A 20870-nucleotide genomic window follows, 5' to 3' on the forward strand; every position below is an offset into this window, starting at 1 on the left:
TGATTGGAGTCTAAGTAATCGTTGTCCACTCCGCTGGAGGGGGATCCTGCAAACTGCGGCAGCTTTCGTGAATCGGTTGGACCTTATCAACGCGGCTTCGAAGCGAAAAAGGTGCGTTCAATGGTAAATGAGGACAAAACGAAGTACCTGTTGTCATCAAGCAAAGAGTCAGCGTATATACACCTTGACAACTACACCACAGTTGGCAGCCATAACTTCAAAATAGTCAAAGAATTCGTTTATTTGGGAACCAGATTTAACACAAACAACAACATCAGCTTTAAAATCGAGCAAGGAAGAACGCTTACCTAAGAATTCTGCTTTGGAATAGATAGGCAATAGAAAAGCAAAATCTTCTCTCTTTGCGAACAAACTTCATGCACTACCAGTCACTTATTGTACCCGTCTTGCTTTATAGTGCGGCAGCACGGGTCATGGCAGCATCAGATGAAGCTCTGGCAGTGTTTGAGAGAAGAGTTCTTCGAAATATTAACGAACTTCTACCCGTTGGCGACGGTGAGTACCGAAGAAGTGATCTACTAGCGCTAGTTTACTAAAAGAAGATCCAACTTCGCACATTGTTTGCTGACCATAAACGTTTAAACGGTTAAGCGCCAATTAAGTAAGCTAGTCAGATCTGCAGGTGGAATGTGCAGAATCACATGGAATGTTGCTGTCGCGGTAGTGTTTAAAGCCCCTGTTACGCTAATCAATGATAACCTGAGAGGCATCCTTTTAGTTTTTGGTAAACGTACTTTTTGTAAGGAATGGGCTCGACGATGAGAGAGTTTGGCGAAAGGTACCAAGTGTATTCTAGCATCCCGTTACATATAATACACGTAGGCTCCATTTGCTCTCCCTTCCACATTTAGTACTTTACTTTCCTTGAAGATTACCCCTCCAAGCTTAGGTTTTATCCAATTAGGGACTTAAATTTCCTAGTAAATAATAATAAGTGAGGTTTTTCCACATTGTTAGTTAGCTAGACTCCAGATGCCCAGGCATGTACATCCATCCTGAAGTTCCTGATCCAACAAAGAGCCGGTTGCTGATAGACATATTTCGTTTATGAAGACTAAAACTTCATTTTCATACGCATAAGTTTAACTGGTCCTGTGTCGGGCCGCCTTGCTAAATGGTTGATGACGTCCATAGCGTTTGTGATAATACCGCACACTGCAGCGTTCCTCCCCCTCACATAGGCCCAATTTCTAGGTGATAATTCTGCAGCTTAACATGGCGCCAATCCAATTTGTTGAAACCAGATGTACTTGAATCGGTTGGAACTCTCCATGATTACTCGTTTCGAGACATTTTTGAGAGCCCTGGCAATGCTCACAAAAACGGCTGGTATACATTGCTCTATCTCCTATAGCAAAATTGAGTTTTGAGTTTCGTGTAAGGAGGAAATGGTTTTTGCCATAATCGTGATATTCAAGCCTCACTACGAGATTTTGCAAGTGTAGTAATTACTTTCAATATGAAGGACTACCCACATACACCTACCATCCAACGGCCAGCGCAAATCCCCGTACCTGGACCGCTTTTAGTGTACGCTTGTGTGCTACGTGAGTTCCATGGCTACTTTCACGCTATTGGGATAGGTATCCGTCTTCTCGTTTACTGCCTCATATATGTACTGAACGTATCACATCTGTCAACCTCTATTATACCAAGATTTACCCAGCTTTTTAATTTCAAGTGTTGTAATTTTGGAAGTGTCCTTGAACTTTTTGTACTTCCTTAGCTAGGTCTCTTTATTAACTTACTAATTCTTACTGTCATCGTTTAATTTCCCATTTCGTTGACATTTCGTATGTTATTCATATATTTGTCTTAATCCTTTTTCCATTATTTTTATGTTCTTTGATTATTGCTGGTTTATTTTCTTTAACATTCGTTCACCATCAATGCCAATCTACTGCCTGCAGCTACTCTACTTTGTTATTCAATGACGAATTGCTGATACGCGCCTAGAATACGCAACAGAGGCATGAATTTTCCAGCCTAACTAAGTTCGGATTAAAGAACAAACTGCAATGGTAAGATTTTTGCAAAGCCATGTGTTCTAATACAAATACGTTGATACGCATTAAGTTCTGTTGAGCCACTGAGTGCGAGTGACATTGGTACCAATCTGTCCATCATCATTATCATCAAAATGTTACATTGCCAAGTTGTAAGTAGAGAAGCATGAGATTGACTAGAAGCCTAGTTTTCTGGCTTATGCTGCTACTGTTCACTGTAATCTCTTTGCCGTGAAATTGTTGATTTTGTTCTTAGAGTTTTTTCAGTAAAGCGATTTATCTTTATTTAGCTCAAACCCCTCTACCTGCATCCGTTTTTTCATGTTATCAGCATACATCCAATTGAGTTGATGTGCCACTGAACTGATATTCATATACATATAAGGATATCGTTTTTAAATAAACAGTATTAAAAATAATTTTAAAAAAAATTTAAGTTAAAGTGTTTTATTGAAAACAATATTTACATGAAATAATAATAATACTAAATGCTAGAAAATAATTAGGTATGTCCTTGGTACTAGTCATCACACTCCTGATAAATCTAGGGCGATGATCAGACAATTAAATAAAAGCGTTGGACGCTTGAAATTTCTAAAAATATGAGGCGTAGCATAACCTTATTAAGGTTCAGTTGATCTTATATATGACTATCAATGTAAGTTTGACGCGTCCAACGCTTTTATTTAATTGTCTGATCAACGCCCTAGATTGATGAGGAGTGTGATGACTAGTTCCAAGGACCTACCTAATTATTTTCTACCTTTTAATATTATTATTATTTCATGTTAAGATTTTTTCAATAAAAGCGTTTAACTTAAAAATTTTGTTTAAATTATTTTATTCTCAAGTTTTTAGTCTTTATTTAATTGCCTATTATTTCTCATTCTATTTAGTTCATTTAGTGACTCATTATTACAAGGACTCTTTCCTGACAATTTGTTACAATATAATTCCACAATACGTAATTCTTCCAAAAACATTACTCGACTCTGCGCCACGTATGCTTGTCTCTCTTACAACTCCAAAATATTTTGATGTCACTTCTACCGGACTGTATGTAATATTTGTTCCAAATATGACCCAAATCGGATATCATAGCTCGATTTCTATACACGTATGTATTTTGTGTTCCAAATATGGACCAAATGGGACCACAGATACGATTTGTATGAATATATCGATCTTTGCGCCACCTAGCGGCAATTTTTTTCATAGGTCGCTTTCTATCCTTGTACGTATTATGTGTTCCAAATATGAGCAAAATCAGACAACAAATACGATTTTTGTGAATATCTCGATCCTTGCGCCACCTAGCGACGATTTTTTTCATACTATTGCATTTTCATCGGTTTCTGAACTATATTCCAAGTTTCAAGCTTGTTGCTTATCGGGAGGTTACTTAAATTTTAATTACAAAATTCGTTCACAACGGCCGACCGTGCAACCGTGCAGCCTATCAAGTCAACCTAAATAAAACCGTTTAAAAATTATTTAACAATTTGGTACGATATACCCCAAGGAGATCTAGACCGCGCTTATCCTTCTACGTCAATCGGTTAGCCTCGTATAGGGAAGTTGCTGAGTAGATGATGGATATATGCGATGATGATGATAGCCAGCTATCGACAGCGAAATCAACGCTAAACCAAAGGAAAACCATAATGTTTAACATGGGAGACAACGGCAAATTCCATCATGTAATTTGGAGTACCTCGGATACCAACGCAAGTCACTTTTTGTTTTTGTTCTAAACTATTGTGGTACACGGGTTGACCTTGCTTTCGTTAAGGCCATTACAGAGGAAGTATTATTTCCTTGTTTCTGTAGATCTATTTTCCCCGATATCGGGATGGTAAGATTTTGCAAAGCACTCCTTCTCGGATCACAGGTGTATGCAGCAGCGTTGCAGAAAAAAGCATATTCAACTATCACAATCGTATTAATTGGGACTTTTATTGCAATAAATTGGAGAGTCTACTCCCAGTGGCATCGATAACAGATTCAGAGTTATCTTACACTACCTTTGATTCTCTGGTTGAACATTGTATGCTAGTATTTAACATGGCCTATCATTTCTTTTGTCCGCTGAAAACTTACAGCGGCAAGCGAAAATCACCGTGGTGGAAGGTGGTACTAAATGGTCTAAGGGTTGAAGTAGACGGCTTATCAACAAGACCAGAAGAAGGCGATATCCCTACAAAGAAATCAGATTACAGAAAAATTATTTAAGTCAGAACATTGATGAAATATTAACACTAGTGAAATATTTAAGTAAAATGCTTTCGAAGTTGCTCTTATTCAACCCTACTTTAATTGGTTCAGTTCACAGTTCCACAGTCTAACAGTGCTAATAAAAATTATTCTGCTAGACGCTAAGTATTTGAATATTGGAACCACCAATCTGTTGTTTCTTTGAGTCATGGTAAACTGCAGATTGTCATAAAGATATTACTGAACCTTACACTCTAACAGATGAAAAATAAACACTCAGTTTCTGACGGCCAAATAATTTAGGATGTTGCACCCCAGAACTTTATCTTTTCAGGGTGAAATTTGATGCTATCTACCAACACCTTACACGTACCTGGTAACATTATTAAAGGTTACTTTCTCATTGTTAGCGAACCACGCGTCAAGTTTAGTATAGAACAGTTAAAAGTAAGTCAAATGGGGTACGCTTAGCTTCATATCAAGTTTGCGACGTGTTTACCGTTGCGTGTACGGTGCGGATATGCGTAAGCTCCGCAGTATAACATAAATATTACTGACTACTTTATTAATATGGTCGAGACAACCTAATTTTTTATTTAGTACAGAACCTAAGTTTCTAATTTTGTCAGTGGTACTAAAAGCCTGCGAGTCGATCTATGATGTTGTAATATTTTCAGGATCTATTTCATTTTTGGATATCGGCATAAGGAACGATTTTGCAGCTTTAAGACACAGAACATTGTTTTTAGCCCAACATAATATATACAACAGTGCCAAATAGCATCCACAAGAAAAACGAACAAGGACAATCATTTTATCAGGTGAGCGTGGCTGTGTATGTGCATGCTGCTACATATCCCACTTGTAGACCTTTACAATGGGCGCGCCGACCACTGTTTTAAGACCCCTGAATACCACCTACATACATAGTGAGACAAAAGAGCTTAATATAAATGAACGTACCTAAATGCTGAACATACCGTTTTTGTTGATTTCTCACAAACCAGGACATGACAGCAAACAACGGTTTAAACAAACCCCGCCTAACAGAGCTAAAGGAAAATATCTCCGTAAGCACTCCGCCACCACCAACTCAGCTATATATAAATAAATTCACTTCAATGCAAAGAAACTAAATATATATACAACATATCGCATGTCGGGCGCGATACATCAACTGTAAAGATCAGATTTTATTTTTGGGCAAACGTTTGGGTTTCTTCTTGCGTACTGGAGGTAAATTACACAATTTGTTTGTAAAGATATTGTACACTGGTAATCAAAAAGACCCCAAGCCGAATCCACACTAAGTAGGCAAATATGTGCGCTAGGTCGCGCCCGGTAAACTCTTTGTCAATATACATCATACAACAGTACGCAGGGAGACACGCATCTGTCTGGCCCATCTAGCTCCATTCCGGATATTTTACTTGTCCAGAGTCAACCCGGACAAACTGAGCGTATGCCATACATGCGATGTGTCCTCACATGACACCATTCATCTTCTCAATTGTAAAATGGAACCTCTGCATCTAACAGCAGCATCCATATGGTCAAAACCTGTGGAAACAGCAAGTTTCCTTGAACTTCCGCTAGAGGATTTTGATGACAATTTGTGATAATGCTCAATTAATATTCACGCATCAAGTTATATTCAAGTATTCAGAATTTTTACTTACCGCGATCAAGCCTTTTTTAATCCACAGAAAGCTCTACAGGTTTCGATGCTGTTAAGGCGATACATACCACCAATTATCTCAATGTTTGCTACTGTTTGAAGAATTAAGATTTGTTCTTCCCGTACTGAACTCACCTAATTTTTTGTATTGTTAGCCTTACACTCTTTCATCGCGGACATGCCAAATGTGTGTGTATAGCCGTGGCGGTAGCATGCCACGCACGCCATGCTGCAAATGCCGTTGCAATTACTTTGTAATTTAAGTTACTGATTACAACGGTGTACCCCCAGAAGCACCCAACAGGGCACATTACCAGTAGCAATTGCTGCTAACCCAACAGCAATTTGCGATTCTCGGCTAGCCTGTCTACGCGTCAGCTCTTCATCTCGTCAGCTTACCAGCCAGCGGGCACGCAACAAAATCGCCGCCTTACTATCTCGTAAGTATCAAAGATTATCGAAAAGTAAAGATATTGCAGGCGCAAACTTCGGTGGAAAGCAGCGGAGCTTCACAAAATTCTAGTAGGTAACTTCCACCACACCACAAATTTTAACATGATTTTTAACTTAATTTAAGCACACAAAATACGCCGATTGTAGTTTTGGAGTGTAAAAATATGAATTCTGAACACATTAGCTGAATAAAAAGTGTACAAATAATTGTTAAATAATAAATACAGACAGTGGTAGGTAGTTTAACAAATTCTGCTGTGGTAAGTGATGAATGTGACCTACTAGAGGTTTTGTGAAGCTCGCTTCACACTATTTTTCGTCCCTGCAATGTCTCTATGTTAATATTGTCTCTGTAAGTATTCATGGTAGCTATTGTCTACGATGTGAACGCGGCTGTCGTCACTCAACGCTAATCTGCTACTTTTTTGCACTTTACAAGCATTATTTACTTTAAGTCCAGCAGGTTTCTTGGTTTCTTGGTCGGCTCTTTGTGTGTGTATGGCTGTGTTTTTAAGAATAGCACATTCAATTGCCTTCAGGTTAAATGTTCTTTTGGTGTTGGTCTTAGTATAATGTCCATCTATCAGCTTGCAGTTTTACTTGGTAACAATTTAAGCTGTCAGCTTGTCTTCTGTCTTCTTGAATTACCTCCTTAGCTGACGCTCCCCATTCGCTGGTTATTTGTACTATCTACAGTGCCTTGTAATCATCTCTTATCGTAATTCAGAGCAAATTTTTCTAATTTACATGTTTTCGTACACAATTTTCTTCTACTGTTTAATGTTATGTAATCACTTTTTATACCCAGATGTACTTGTGCACTGGGTGAACCAAGAATAGACCTGAACCAATAATAGATTGGTATTGAAGATCGGACGATAACCACGCCCACTTTTTCGAAATCGAAAATTTAGAAAAATTGAAAAAATAAGATAATTCAAAAACGAATACCGCTAAGCTAATGTAATTTGGTAGGTTGATTGGTTTTACGACGTAAAACATAAATTTAAAAAAAAATTGAAATATGGGCCTTTAGAAGAAGAAAATTTGGAAGTTTATAAAGCCGTATATCAATAGCCGTTAAAGATATTACATTGAAATTTGGTAGATACATTATTCTTGCCAAATTATAACGACTGAGTGAAGATAATCAAAATCGGTTAAATACCACGCACATTTTTCTTAAAGGTCTAACCTTAACATAGTTTGCAATAACTCTATGGAATTTAACTAAATTTATTTATTCATTTGGATTAGAGTCGACACAGACACAAAGCGGTCGACTAATAAGATAAATATTAACATAAATTAATGTTACAATTAAAAATAATTAAATACAAATGTATATATTAAATTCAATCATACATACGAAAAAAAATATAATGAATTGCTCCTGTAATCAATACGCTTTATAAAGTTTTGATAACCTGGGCACCAGACACACAAACAAAACTTTAAGATTGGTCGTACCGATGATGGGCCTTAGTCAGATATGGATCATTAAACTCCTTATCCCATCGCTTCACGGAATCCAAGTATTCCCGTTTGCTTTGCTTACAATTGATGCAGTATGTGCTGTTACGAATATTAGCAACACTAAGGGATACTATCATCTCTAAGGCGATGTTAAGCAGTGACTTGTATGGACATCTATAGATCAATCGTTATGTCTACACATATGTACGTACACGCAGCGGAGAAGAGACGCACAAACACATGCAAGTATTTTATCTGAGATGCTCCCAAAAATATGCAATTATAATTGTGAAAGTGTCGCTCACAAATACACGCGCATATGAGAATAATACACGTGCATATGTAGGTTTAATTATATAGCGCTAACTAGTAAGTTCTGGAAATGGAAGCGGCTAGAGATATGTGAACGAGGAAACCGCACAGTATAAAAGCAGCAACAGTAGAGGCGCGACAAACAGTTTGTATTTAAGACGCATCTGGCGAGAAATAGTAGTATTATTGTGAAGAACTTTAATAAAGGCCATTTTGCATTATCGAATAGTGGTGTTATTTATTCAACAGTTTAGTGATTCGAACGTTAGTAGAAGATTTGGAAGAAGCGGAATTTGAGCAAATTCGTTACAATTGGTGTTAGAAGAGGAATTGTTGAATAAATTCCAGAGGACAACAAGGACATGGCAGAGTTAAATGAATTGAAGATCCAGCAACTGAAGAAGGAGTTGAAGAGCCGTGGATTGAATAGAACCGGCATTAAAAACGAACTTCAGGTATGACTACGAGAGGCAATGGAATTAGAAGGAATTGACGTGGAAGAGTACGACTTTCATCGTGATGGCGATGAGACAACAAAATTGGAGGAGAAAAACGAAACATCGAAGGCAGTTACCAGTACAGACTTGAACATGATATTGGCTGCAATATCTGCACAAACATCGAAAGTGGCATCCCAACTGGAATCGCAGGAGAACCGCATACCATCAAAAATTGATGCACAAGAAACGCGTATTTCACTAATGTCGACACAGATTACAAGACGGAAACTCAACTGGAAGAACAGAAAACATTTATGACATGTCAGTTGGCTGAGCAGTTGAAAGCACAGGAGGCCCGCGTATCCTCGCAGGTGGAGGAACAGGAGGTAAGGGTAACATCGAAGCTGGAGGCACAGGATACACAAATTTTACAGTTTGAGGAAAAAATCGAGGCCGAGGTGGATGCTTTGAGAGGGCGTATCGAGCAGTTGCAACTAAATCGCCCAGCAGTTTCAACGAGTAATCCAAAGGTAAAACACCATCCTTTGACGGTTCTATTCCTTTCCATGTCTTTAAGCTACAGTTTCAGAAGACCGCAGCAGGGAACAACTGGAATGCTGAAGATAAAGTTGCTGCACTCTTCGTAGCATTGAAAGGACCAGCTGTCGAAATCTTACAGACTATTCCAGAGTACGAGCGGAACAACTATGAAGCATTGATAGCTGCTCTCGAGAGACATTATGGAAGTGAGCATAGAAAACAGATATAACAAATGGAGTTACTGAGCCGCTTCCAGAGGCCTGGTGAAACATTGCAAGAGTTTGCGTCGGATGTTGAAAGGCTGGCACATTTAGCGAATACGGAGCCACCCGTGGAGTACACTGAAAAGATGAAGATTCAGAGCTTCATAAAAGGCATACGGGACGTCGAAACAAAGCGAGCTATATATGCAAACCCAAAGCCAGCATTGGCAGAAATGGTATCACATGCTCTGATTCAGGAAATAGCGTCGCTCTGTGTAAGCCAGTTTTCAAAAGCACGCCGTGAGGAAGTAGAAAGGCCAGAGTGGGTAGGCGCAATTTTAGAAGCTTTAAAAGGAACACAACAGGATAATGGTGCAATCCAATGTTTGAAGTGCGGAAACCCAGGGCATATTGCTCGTCATTTCAGCCCCGGTCCTGGTAGTTCCAACTTGGTTGGCCGTAAACGCAAAGCTGGAGGAGATAAGCAAGAGCGAGTCAGATGTAAAGATCGAAAACTTGCCCCAGCTATTGAATGGCCTGTGATATCTGTGTCGCAAATTGGAAGGAAATCAAGCAGTCTTGCCGTCAGAGGGAACGTGGATGGCAAGGAGCGTGTACTTACTGTAGACACCGGCGCACCTCATTCCTTGATTCGATCTGATTTAGTCAACAGGAGAGTAAAACTGTTACCTGGAGCAAGGTTGCGTACGATCACAGGCGAGTATAACCAAGTCCACGGAGAAGTGATATGTGAAGTCTTAATTGGGAAGGTCATGGTTCTACACAAATTCATTGTGGCGGAGATTGTTGATGAAGTCATATTGGAAGTGGACTTCTTAGTTGACCATGACATCAAGATCGATATGCAGAGAAGAGTTACGCATTATGAGAACCAGGATGCAGCACTTAACTTTAGTTTGGAGGAAGGGTTGAGCAGTAATCGAGTACTGCTGGAGAAGACTCGACAAGGACCATGGAAGTCAACGATAAAGGTTGATGGATGGAATGGGCCAAATAAAGCGAAATCAAGAGTTCCTGCGAGAGAAACACTGGCATTGACAAAACCAAAGGGACGCAAGTGAACAAAGGAAAGAATTTATTGGCGGGAGATTTGGTACTGTTATACAACACTCACCGGCGGAAAGGTGTTCCATCCAAATTTCAGTGCAGTTAGAAAAGCCCGTACAAAGTTGTGAAGAAGATCAGTGATACCATCTACCGCATGCAAACCATTGGGAAACCACGAAATAGAAGAGTGGTACATTTGGAAATGCTAACAGCCTTTAGATCGAGAGATTTGTCTGATCGTGACGATCAGACTTAGGTGGAGGGCAGTTTTACAAATATTAGCAAAATTAAGTGATACTATCATCTCTAAGGAGATGCTAAGCAGTGACTTGTATGCACATCAATAGATCAACCATTATGTCTACACATATGTACGTACATGCAGCGGAGAAAAGACGCACAAACACATGCAAATATCTTATCTGAGATGCTCCCAAAAGCGTGAAATTATAATTGTGGAAATGTCGCTCCAAAGGCGTGTTATTTAGCGTATACCATGTCAAAATTTGCTTCGCTCGGTGAATTGTCATTAGTTTGCATTTCGAGCAGTTCAAAGCAAGAAAATTTGCAGCACACCACCATTGAAATGAGTTCAAGTCTGCCTGTAGAAGCTCCACGCGGGAAGACCCCGAAGGTAAGTATGAGTTAGATAAGTCAGAGTCAAGTTAATTTTAACGCTTCTTTTGAACGAAAATGATTTCAGAATAGAACCATGTATGTATTATTGCGGAACTTTATAACACCTTTTACCTTTTTGCATATTCAAAAGCCACCTTTAAATAATCTACAAATAGAAACGAGTTAAAATTTTGTGGCATCGTACGGGAATAAGTTTTCTACAAAAAGGAGAGACAAAGTTTTCAAATATAATTTCATAAAGATGATTTTTTTAATAAACTAATTTTTTAGTTCTCACGTTTTTACGTAATCTACAAATAGAAACGAGTTAAAATTGTGTGGCATCATATGATAATAAGTTTTCTACAAAAAGAAGAGACAATTATTTCAAATATAATTTCTAAAGATTTTTTTAATAAATTATTTTTTATTACTAGTTCTCATGGCTAGGATACCCAGGTATTACTAGTAGCTCTCACGTATGAACTGCCTTGTGGTACCCGGGTACCCAGCCATGCGAACTAAGAAGAACAAGTAAGGAAGGCTAAGTTCGGGTGTAACAGAACATTACCAACTCAGTTGAGAGCTATGGAGACAAAGTAAGGGAAAATCACCATGTAGGAAAATTAACCAAGGGTTACCTTGGAATGTGTTTGTATGACATGTGTATCAAATGGATGGTATTAAAGAGTATTTTAAGAGGGCCATGGTTCAATAGGTGGACGCCATTTAGGGATATCGCCATAAAGGTGGACCAGGGCTGACTCTAGAATTTGTTTGTACGATATGGGTATCAAATGAAAAGTGTTAATGAGTATTTTAAAAGGGAGTAGGCCTTAGTTCTATAGGTGGACGCCTTTTCGAGATATCGCCATAAAGGTGGACCAGGGGTGACTCTAGAATGCGTTTGTGCAATATGGGTATCAAACGAAAGGTGTTAAAGAGTATTTTAAAAGGGAGCAGGCCTTAGTTCTATGGGTGGACGCCTTTTCGAAATATCGCCATATAGGTGGACCAGGGGTTACTCTAGAATACGTTTGTACAATATGGGTATCAAAAGAAAAGTGTTAATGAGTATTTTAAAAGGGCGTGGGCCTTAGTTCTATAGGTAGACGCCTTTTCGACATATCGCCGTAAAGATTGACCAGGGGTGACTCTAGAATTTGTTTGTACGATATGGGTATCAACTGAAAGGTGTTAATGAGTATTTTAAAAGGGAGTGGGCTTTAGTTCTATAGGTGGACGCCTTTTCGAGATATCGCCATAAAGGTGGACCAGGGGTGACTCTAGAATGTGTTTGTATCAAATTAAAGGTATTAATGAGTATTTTAAAAGGGAGTGTGCCTTAGTTCTATAGGTGGACGCCTTTTCGAGATATCGCCATAAAGGTGGACCAGGGGTGACTCTAGAATGCGTTCGTACAAGATGGGTATCAACTGAAAGGTGTTAATGAGTATTTCAAAAGGGAGTGGGCCTTAGTTCCATAGGTGGACGCCTTTTTGAGATTTCGCCATATTGGTGGACCAGGGGTGACCCTATAATGTGTTTGTACGATATGGGTATCAAATTAAGGGTATTAATGAGGGTTTTAAAAGGGAGTGGTGGTAGTTGTATATGTGAAGGCGTTTTCGAGATATCGACCGAAATGTGGACCAGGGTGACTCAGAACTTCATCTGTCGGGTACCGCTAATTTATTTATATATGTAATACCACGAACAGAATTCCTGCCAAGATTCCAAGGGCTTTTTATCTCGCCCTGCAGAACTTTTTCATTTACTTCATATGGAAGGTACCACACCCATTTTACAAAGCTTTTTTCTTAAGTTATATTTTGCGTCAATAAACCAATCCAATTACCATGTTTCATCCCTTTTTTCGTATTTGGTATAGAACTATGGCATTTTTTTTTAATTTTTCGTAATTTTCGATATCGAAAAAGTGGGCGTGGTCATAGTCGGATTTCGGATTTTTTATACAAAGTGAGTTCAGATAATTACGTGAACTGAGTTTAGTAAAGATGTATCGATTTTTGCTCAAGTTATCATGTTAGCGGCCGAGCGGAAGGACAGACGGCCAACTGTGTATAAAAACTGCGCGTTGCTTCAACCGATTTCGCCCTTTTTCACACAAAACCGTTATCGTCCCAGAATCTAAGCCCTTACCAAATTTCACAAGGATTGGTAAATTTTTGTTCGGCTTATGGCATTAAAAGTATTCTTGACAAATTAAATGAAAAAGGGCGGAGCCACGCCCATTTTGAAAATTTCTTTCATTTTTGAAGTTTGTTGCTCCATGTCATTATTGGAGTTGAATGTTGACATAATTTTCTTATATACTGTTAAGGTATAAACTTTTTTTTAAATTTGACTTTACAAAATTTTTTTTTTAAGTGGGCGTGGTCGTCCTCCGATAAGCATACATATAGAAATGGCAGTAACGTTCCTGCCAAATTTCATCATGATATCTTCAACGACTGCCAAATTACAGCTTGAAAAACTTCTAAATTACCTTATTTTAAAAGTGGGTGGTGCCACGCCCATTGTCCAAAATTTTACAAACATTCTATTCTGCGTCATACGTTCAACTCACCTACCAAGTTTCATTACTTTATCCGTCTTTGGTAATGAATTATCGCACTTTTTCGATTTTTCGAAATTTTCGATATCGAAAAAGTGGGCGTGGTTATAGTCCGATATCGTTCATTTTAAAGAGCGATCTGAGAAGAGTGCCCAGGAACTACATACCAAATTTCATCAAAATACCTCAAAATTTACTTAAGTTATCGTGTTAACGGGCGGACGGACGGACATAGCTCAATCAAATTTTTTTTCGATACTGATGATTTTGATATACGGAAGTCTATATCTATCTCGATTCCTTTATACCTGTACAACCAACCGTTATCCAATCAAAGTAAATATACTCTGTGAGCTCTGCTCAACTGAGTATAAAAGTTATTCATGAACAGGACGGTTAACCACGCAAACAAACAACAACAGCGTTTCAAGGGCACAGCTGGGTATGTCATGTTCGGTTTCACCGCAACTTAAGCGGCAGTTACTCACCGAGGTCTGCCGTACGTACGGACGTTTGTCGTACGAAACCCGAACCCTCAAGCCCGTAGGAATCAATGTGTGCGTCTGTGTACATGTACATAACATATTTGTGGGTGTATTGTTTACAAAAATGCACTGTTGCCATTGACCAGTTTGCATGCATGCTTATGCAAATATCAACTTTTGGAACTACAATTTTTCATGGTGCAAATGGCAGAAACAAATACTTAATAAGAATTTCTGGTTCATTTATTTGTAACTTTCAATTTTATATAATAATTTTAGGATATTTCAACAAAGTTTGAAACAATCCTTAGGCCTTTTTATATAATAACTGCAATTGTTCCAAACATAGCACACAAAATATTAATAGGCAACTCTGTCTTGTGAGAGAGCGATCAGCTGACACGTTCTTACGGAAAAAATCAATATTGTCTTGATTTCTACGTTCCGGGCTTCGTACGTACGTGCGTCGAACGTCGGTGAGTTTTCGTTTACATTTCACACTCATAAGTTAGGTCGTGTCGGCTGACACGTTTTTTCTACGTACGTTCGTGGGTAACTGCCGCTTTAGACTTTCTTACTTGTTCATTGTTATTTCAATTTATTTTTATGAATTGCGTCTGTATTCCGCAACTCGATCGCTCTCAAGCAGAATTGCCTTCTATTTCTGCCGTTCGCTTAAGGCTTCATTGAATTTTGGTTTTGGTTTTGCCATTTATGTATAATGCCTCTATTATAATGTTTGCGTTGAGTGATTGATTTCGGAAAATTGCAAATTTTGTCTGTTTTAATAGTCTGCTTTTAGTGTTTGTCCGTTGTTGGTATTTGGTTGGTAATATTTTTCTACATGTTTAGCATTTAAAATTGTATTTTAACTTTTTTTAGTGGAAAATTGCTATTGACACCTGAGTAATAAAACAAAAATTTGTTGATTTGAAATATCGTTCAACAAGTTGTTAAGCTACATTCCAAAACGTAAATAAATTAATGGCTGAAGAAACATAATTTATGGTGAGCACAAATATTTGGTCTCAGTTCCTTAATATGGTATTGCGTGTATAAAAATTACTTTTTTTAGCATTTTTTAGGCAAAACGTACCAGTATGTTGATGTTGTTGTTGTATTGACAGTGCTTCCCCCATTCAAAAGGGGCGACAATTCAGTCATCAAAGTCCTCAAACTCGAGTCCAAGGGAACTAGCAGTTTCAAGTCAGTTAGAGGCGTAGGTTCCATATAACAAATGAAGAGATTTTTGGTGTCATGTGGGAACACATCCCGTGCAGGACATGCGTTACGTATGTCGGGGTTGATTCTAAACAAATAAAAGTTTAACCTGTTGCAGTATCTAGAATGAAGTTGGTTCAGAGTGATTTCCATCATTTTGGTACAATTAAACAAAAAACGCCTGTTCAGCATTTCGTCATGCTCTTTAATATTAAGTTCTTTGGTCTCGCTCTGTTGGTGATGTTCAGGGGTCATAAGGAGACATCCTGTGACAGTTTTGATATCGCCTGAGAGGCCTGCGAGTATGTGCGGCTTTGTACATTAGATTAAATTTCGTAGGCGTGCTTTTTGAAGGTATGAGTGTTATCGAATGTTACCCCTAAAATCGTTGGGTGACTGACAGTCGGTAGTATAATGACATTGACCTCAACGGCAAATATTTGCAACATCTGTTCAATATCGAAAACAGAGTTTCCGTGGATTTGAACAGCGGTACGCCAGGAAACCAGAAAAACCGGGAAGATGGTTATTTATTTACTTGCCGATTCGGTGCGTGGCAACGACGAAGCTTCGAATAAAGCAAGGTCTTGTAAATTTCCTCCGGAGAGTTGAATACGTCCGATATATTTATGCCTCGTCTTTGCAAAGACCGGATAGTTACTTCTCGTCGTTCTCCATACAGCTAACTCAACTGGGATTATCCAGCTTATCAAAGCGTACTGTATGGACTTAAATTGGGCAGTACCCTGTTAACGTCACGCACAGCATTGGCGAATACACAGAGGCTCAAGGGATTGATAGACGCAATGCAAAGCTTGGGATTCAAGGGGTTGTTTAGCGCAATACAAAGCTTTATAGCTTCAGAGCTTCCGCAACCAAATTGTGAGCCTTCTCTACGCGGGGGAATCTTGTTACAAATATGAATATATCATACACATATTTAGCAGGCGAAGCTCTGGCGACCCTAAGCTCCTCATGGAACCAGGGAGTGAGTGTACGTGATGGCGTAGAAGGTTTAATGCGGTCATATTAATCGTTACCGAGATGGACGGACTAGTACCTAAATGGTACATGTTACCGGAACGTACCGGATCTATATCTTGCAAAGGATAATCAAAATTGATAGAACTTTCCAAAATCTTCTTCGGAGAGTGCCTTTATCGTTACTACAACAATTAGAACAACACCAACGCTCACCTTTTCAGAAGCAGAAAGCAAGTAAATGATGAATTTGAAAGATTAGGCCAAGAGATTACCCACACGGCTGCAAGGATATCCTTCTGGTTTGGAACTCAGTATTTAGATGTCGCCATAAGTGGGGAAAAGCAAACCCTGACATCCCTTTACCTCACGGTAACAGAGGTTAGGGCTTTGAAAGCTGCCTGAATACCTGCAATACTGCGCTCTTCGAAAAAATATTAGATAGGACATTTGCATGTTTGTTTGAGACAATATCACTTCTGCGCCCAAGGCCGATGTTCTTTTTTTTTCCTCAGCAAAAAGATCTATCGGTATGGATCCCACATCGACCTGAACAGATTATGCAGAAACAATGAGGTAAGCCAAAGCGATTATTCGCAATGTACAAAAATGTAGAACCGAGGCTGGTGCGAGCAGTTGACTTTCTTGGATAAGGAACTCCTATATTTGCCATTAATCGCCTCAGTTTCGGTATAGTGTGCACAACCCAGCCTCCACGTATGTGATCCTGTAAAGTGAGCTTCTATCAATAATATGTAAAATAGCTTTTTTCTCTTGTTTCCCCACTTGCCATATTAATGATAGTGATAATCCGCCTCAAATTATTACGACGAGTGCATACTTAACGATTTGAATCTAAGTTTCATTTTGCCTAGTTCGCAATAACAATAAGCGCAAACTGCCTCCTTAGTACACCACATTAAGACTGGTCAAGCGTATTGTGCGAAAAATCAAATCCCACCGTAAATCGACTGATTGGCCTTATGAGTGCGGCTTCAGACCTGGTAGCTCGACCCTCTAACACATTTTCACCATGCACCCAATCTTGAAAAGCTTTGCTAAAAATAATTGTCTTTATACTTTCCGACCACTTTATCGTATAAGACAGGAATAGTGTGATTATTTTCCCGTGTAGCCCTGCTGCCCTCAAGATCATCGACTAATGTGTCGACAACAGAAAGTCGATCACCGAATGCCGCAAATATCTCAACAAAATGGAAAGGTACTTCAGTGTCAGCTTTATATATTTATTTATTTATTTTATCTATTTATTTATTTAATTAATTCAGTCTAAAAGTACATGCTTTCTTACAGACTAAAAATAGAAAACAATTCAAGTTTAAACTTATATAAGCTGTTATTAAAATTAAGAACATTACTGAATCGATTTGCTAGATGTATAGTCCTAGTTATAGGTTCATTCATAGGATAATTCGTTTTATGATTTATTTTGATAAATAATCTATTATGCCGAAGATCACGCAGTGGAATATATGGAATGAACAAATTAGATAAATCGGAGCAATTTATGCTCAAGTTTATTATATTGTAACGAATTTACTTGCAAATCCTCTTATTTGCAATCCTCTGCTAAGTTCGAATCACTAAACTGTTGAATAAATAACTCCAATATTGAATAATGGAAAAATGGCCTTTATTAAAGTACTTCACAATGACACTTATACTTTGCTACTCGCTGGCTTAATAACCAAACTGATTGATAATTCAAATTGAACTCTACTATTGGCCGCCAGATCGCGTGCTTAATAAATAACTGATTGATTGCTCAACTCAAACTGAATTACTTCTTACTCGCCTGCCCCGCTTTTATAGTTTACGCTGCATACTTCTAGGCTATGCGATTTCCAGAAGTTACTAGTTAGTTCGGCTACAAAATCGCCAGCCACAACTACGTGCACAAATTATTGCTCTCTCTTGTGACAACTCAGATAAGATATATGCATGTGTTTGTGCATTGCCGCTCCGCTGCTCGTATACGCACATGGTACATATATGTAGACGCAGTTATTGTTTCGTTTATGTAGATACATAATGATTGAATTATTGATGTGCATTCACGTCACTGCTTAGCATCGGCTTAGAGACGATAGCATCTCAGTGCTGCTAACATTCGTTACAATATTATAGGCAAGCATCAGTGAGATACAAATTCTTCTGTCGTGCAAAGCCTGAAGACCAATCAATTTGCGCCTGCTGGTATACGTTGGGAAGCCGTCTGGCCAGTGAATCATCCGTAAAGCAATTTTCGTAAAAATTTTTGGAACTCTTCCTTTTTATAGGAGTTAGATTCATAAATAGGATTCCATATTATTGAACAATATTCAAGGCGACTTCTGACCAAAGAGATATAAAGTGCCTTCAACGTCATAGGGTCCTTAAAGTCACTGGTGTTTCGTCTAATGAACCCAACCATTGCAAAGGACTTTGCGACAACGAAGTCAGTAAGACTGGAAAAAGAGAGTTTGGAGTCAAAAATGACACCTAAATCTTTAATCTCTTGACAACGCTTAAGAGATTTAGCATTTAGTTTGTAGTTAAAATATGTCGCAGTTGTCCTTTTGGAATAAGACACATGTGTTTAAAGGTAAGATAGAGCTGACAAGTCCTACTGGCCAATTTGGTGAATGTCTGCAACTTCTCGGTCCTGTCCCTTTACGCTAACCTAACCTAACATTATCTTAACTTTTTTTTTGCGGAAGGGCTGGAAAATTCCTAACGCACCATATTTACTGCTGTCGCAGCAATCGTATGTCCGTAGACTAAAAAACAATCCCAGTTTTGGAACCGTCGTCCACCCTGGTACCACTTTCGCATTACTTTAGGGTGCCGTTCCATATTTCTCATTTTTTAAAAGCCTACTGCTGTCCTGCATCCAGCTTCCCGCTATTTGCTCTGAGTGTCGATTTAAGCGCCACTGCTTCGCCTACGCATTTCTCTGCGCTCTCTCTCAGCATCCGTCAGGCGTGTCATTACTATAAATGTCATTGTGCTCACTTCAGTCCAGCACTCCTTCCTGTTGCACATTAGTGATACTAAATTTCTCGTGGTAGGCTCTTCCCCAAAAACTCTATGCAAGGTGAGTCTTTCCTCGTGAACACGGGGCAGCGGAACATGACGTATTTTGCTGTGTCTAACTCCGTGGTAAACCTTGCGCGAAGAGGATCTTCCTCTATCCCACGCTTCCATAAATACTCTTTGAATGTCCACTAAATATCTGCGTGAGATGGTAGTTCAGTTCGCCGTGCTTCCGCCCATTCCATTGAGTTACGTCCCAAACTAACGTGAAGGTCCAACGCCCTTTACTCAAATCCTTCCACCGTCCTTTCCACTTAGCTATTGTTTGTGTCCTTGCTCTTTTCTTGGCATCTCAGATGGTCGCTCGATATCAGTGTTGTACAGATCGGCCATCTCGCTTGTCATAGTTGAACGTTTTAGTATACGGTTGAGCAATTTTTTAACTTCTATCGTTCCGGAACCTACTGGCTTAATATCTGCAGTGGACCCTCAAAAGAGATAAAACTCCCCAAAGGCTCCGGGGAGCATAATTGTTTAAGCGCACAACAAAAAAATGAGTAGTCTTCAGTACATATGTATATGTGACCCGGCCTATGAAAAGGTGGCTTATGACTCAAAAAAGAAATTGCGAGAAACAGCTGTTAACAGCTTTTTTTTTTTTGAGTCATAAGCCACCTTTTCATAGGCCGGGTAATATTAACATATACGAATTTTTGCAATGTCTGTAATTCTTAGATATACCTGATAATATCGCACATTTTTACTGCTCTATGGATTTTGTAATTACTCTCCTAGTTTTTTAGTTACTGCCATAGCGCTAATGCATGTTTTGTAGTCAGGATTAAACATTTTTATGATCGAAGAATGAAACCAATTTCTCATAAACATGCATCTGTTTATATGTAGGTGTTTAACTACACATTTTCATACAAACTTTGGTTTACTTTTTGGTGCACGCAGAAGGATTTTTTTAACTCAAGCAAAGAGCTCAACAAATATTTCTTTGATTTATTTTTAACACATATATCTGGTATGTATGACTAAGAGTAAACCAGTCAGTTAGGATACTGCTTCACATATCAATACATTCGGTAGGCAGATTTCGGAGCTCCGATGTTGATGCGAAATAGTAAAAGACTTCGTTTATTTGGGAATCAACATCAACACTGGCAACAACATCAGCTCTGTAATCCAGCGAAGAATCACTCTTAGCAATAAATTCTACTTAGGACTAGGGAGAAGTAAAGTCCTCTCTCGCCAAACGAAGATCACACTCTACAAGTCACTTATCGTTCCCGCCCTGCTAACAGTTGGAACGGCTCTGGGAGTGTTCGAGAGAAAAGTTCTTCGAAAGATTTATGGAACTCCACGCGTTGGCGATGGCGAGTACCGAAGAAGATTTAACGATGAACTGTACGAGCTATACCAGACATCAACATAGTTCAGCGAATTAAAACGCAGCGTCTGCGCTGGCTAGGCCATGTTATGCGAATGAGAGATAACGCTCCGGCCAAAAAGTGTATCTATCGGAACCCGCCTA

The 20870-nt window shown here is 38.9% G+C and overlaps 1 non-coding gene across 1 annotated transcript; it reads left to right on the forward strand.

Moving 5' to 3' along the window:
- The first annotated feature begins 19914 nt into the window (after nt 1–19914).
- LOC137235689 (small nucleolar RNA snR44) lies at nt 19915–20109 on the forward strand. Its single transcript, XR_010948026.1, has one exon. It is a non-coding gene; the product is annotated as a small nucleolar RNA snR44 (small nucleolar RNA).
- Nucleotides 20110–20870: the final 761 nt, after the last annotated feature.

Source organism: Eurosta solidaginis, unplaced genomic scaffold (assembly GCF_040869045.1).
Source record: "Eurosta solidaginis isolate ZX-2024a unplaced genomic scaffold, ASM4086904v1 ctg00000431.1, whole genome shotgun sequence".
Lineage (NCBI taxonomy): Eukaryota > Metazoa > Arthropoda > Insecta > Diptera > Tephritidae > Eurosta > Eurosta solidaginis.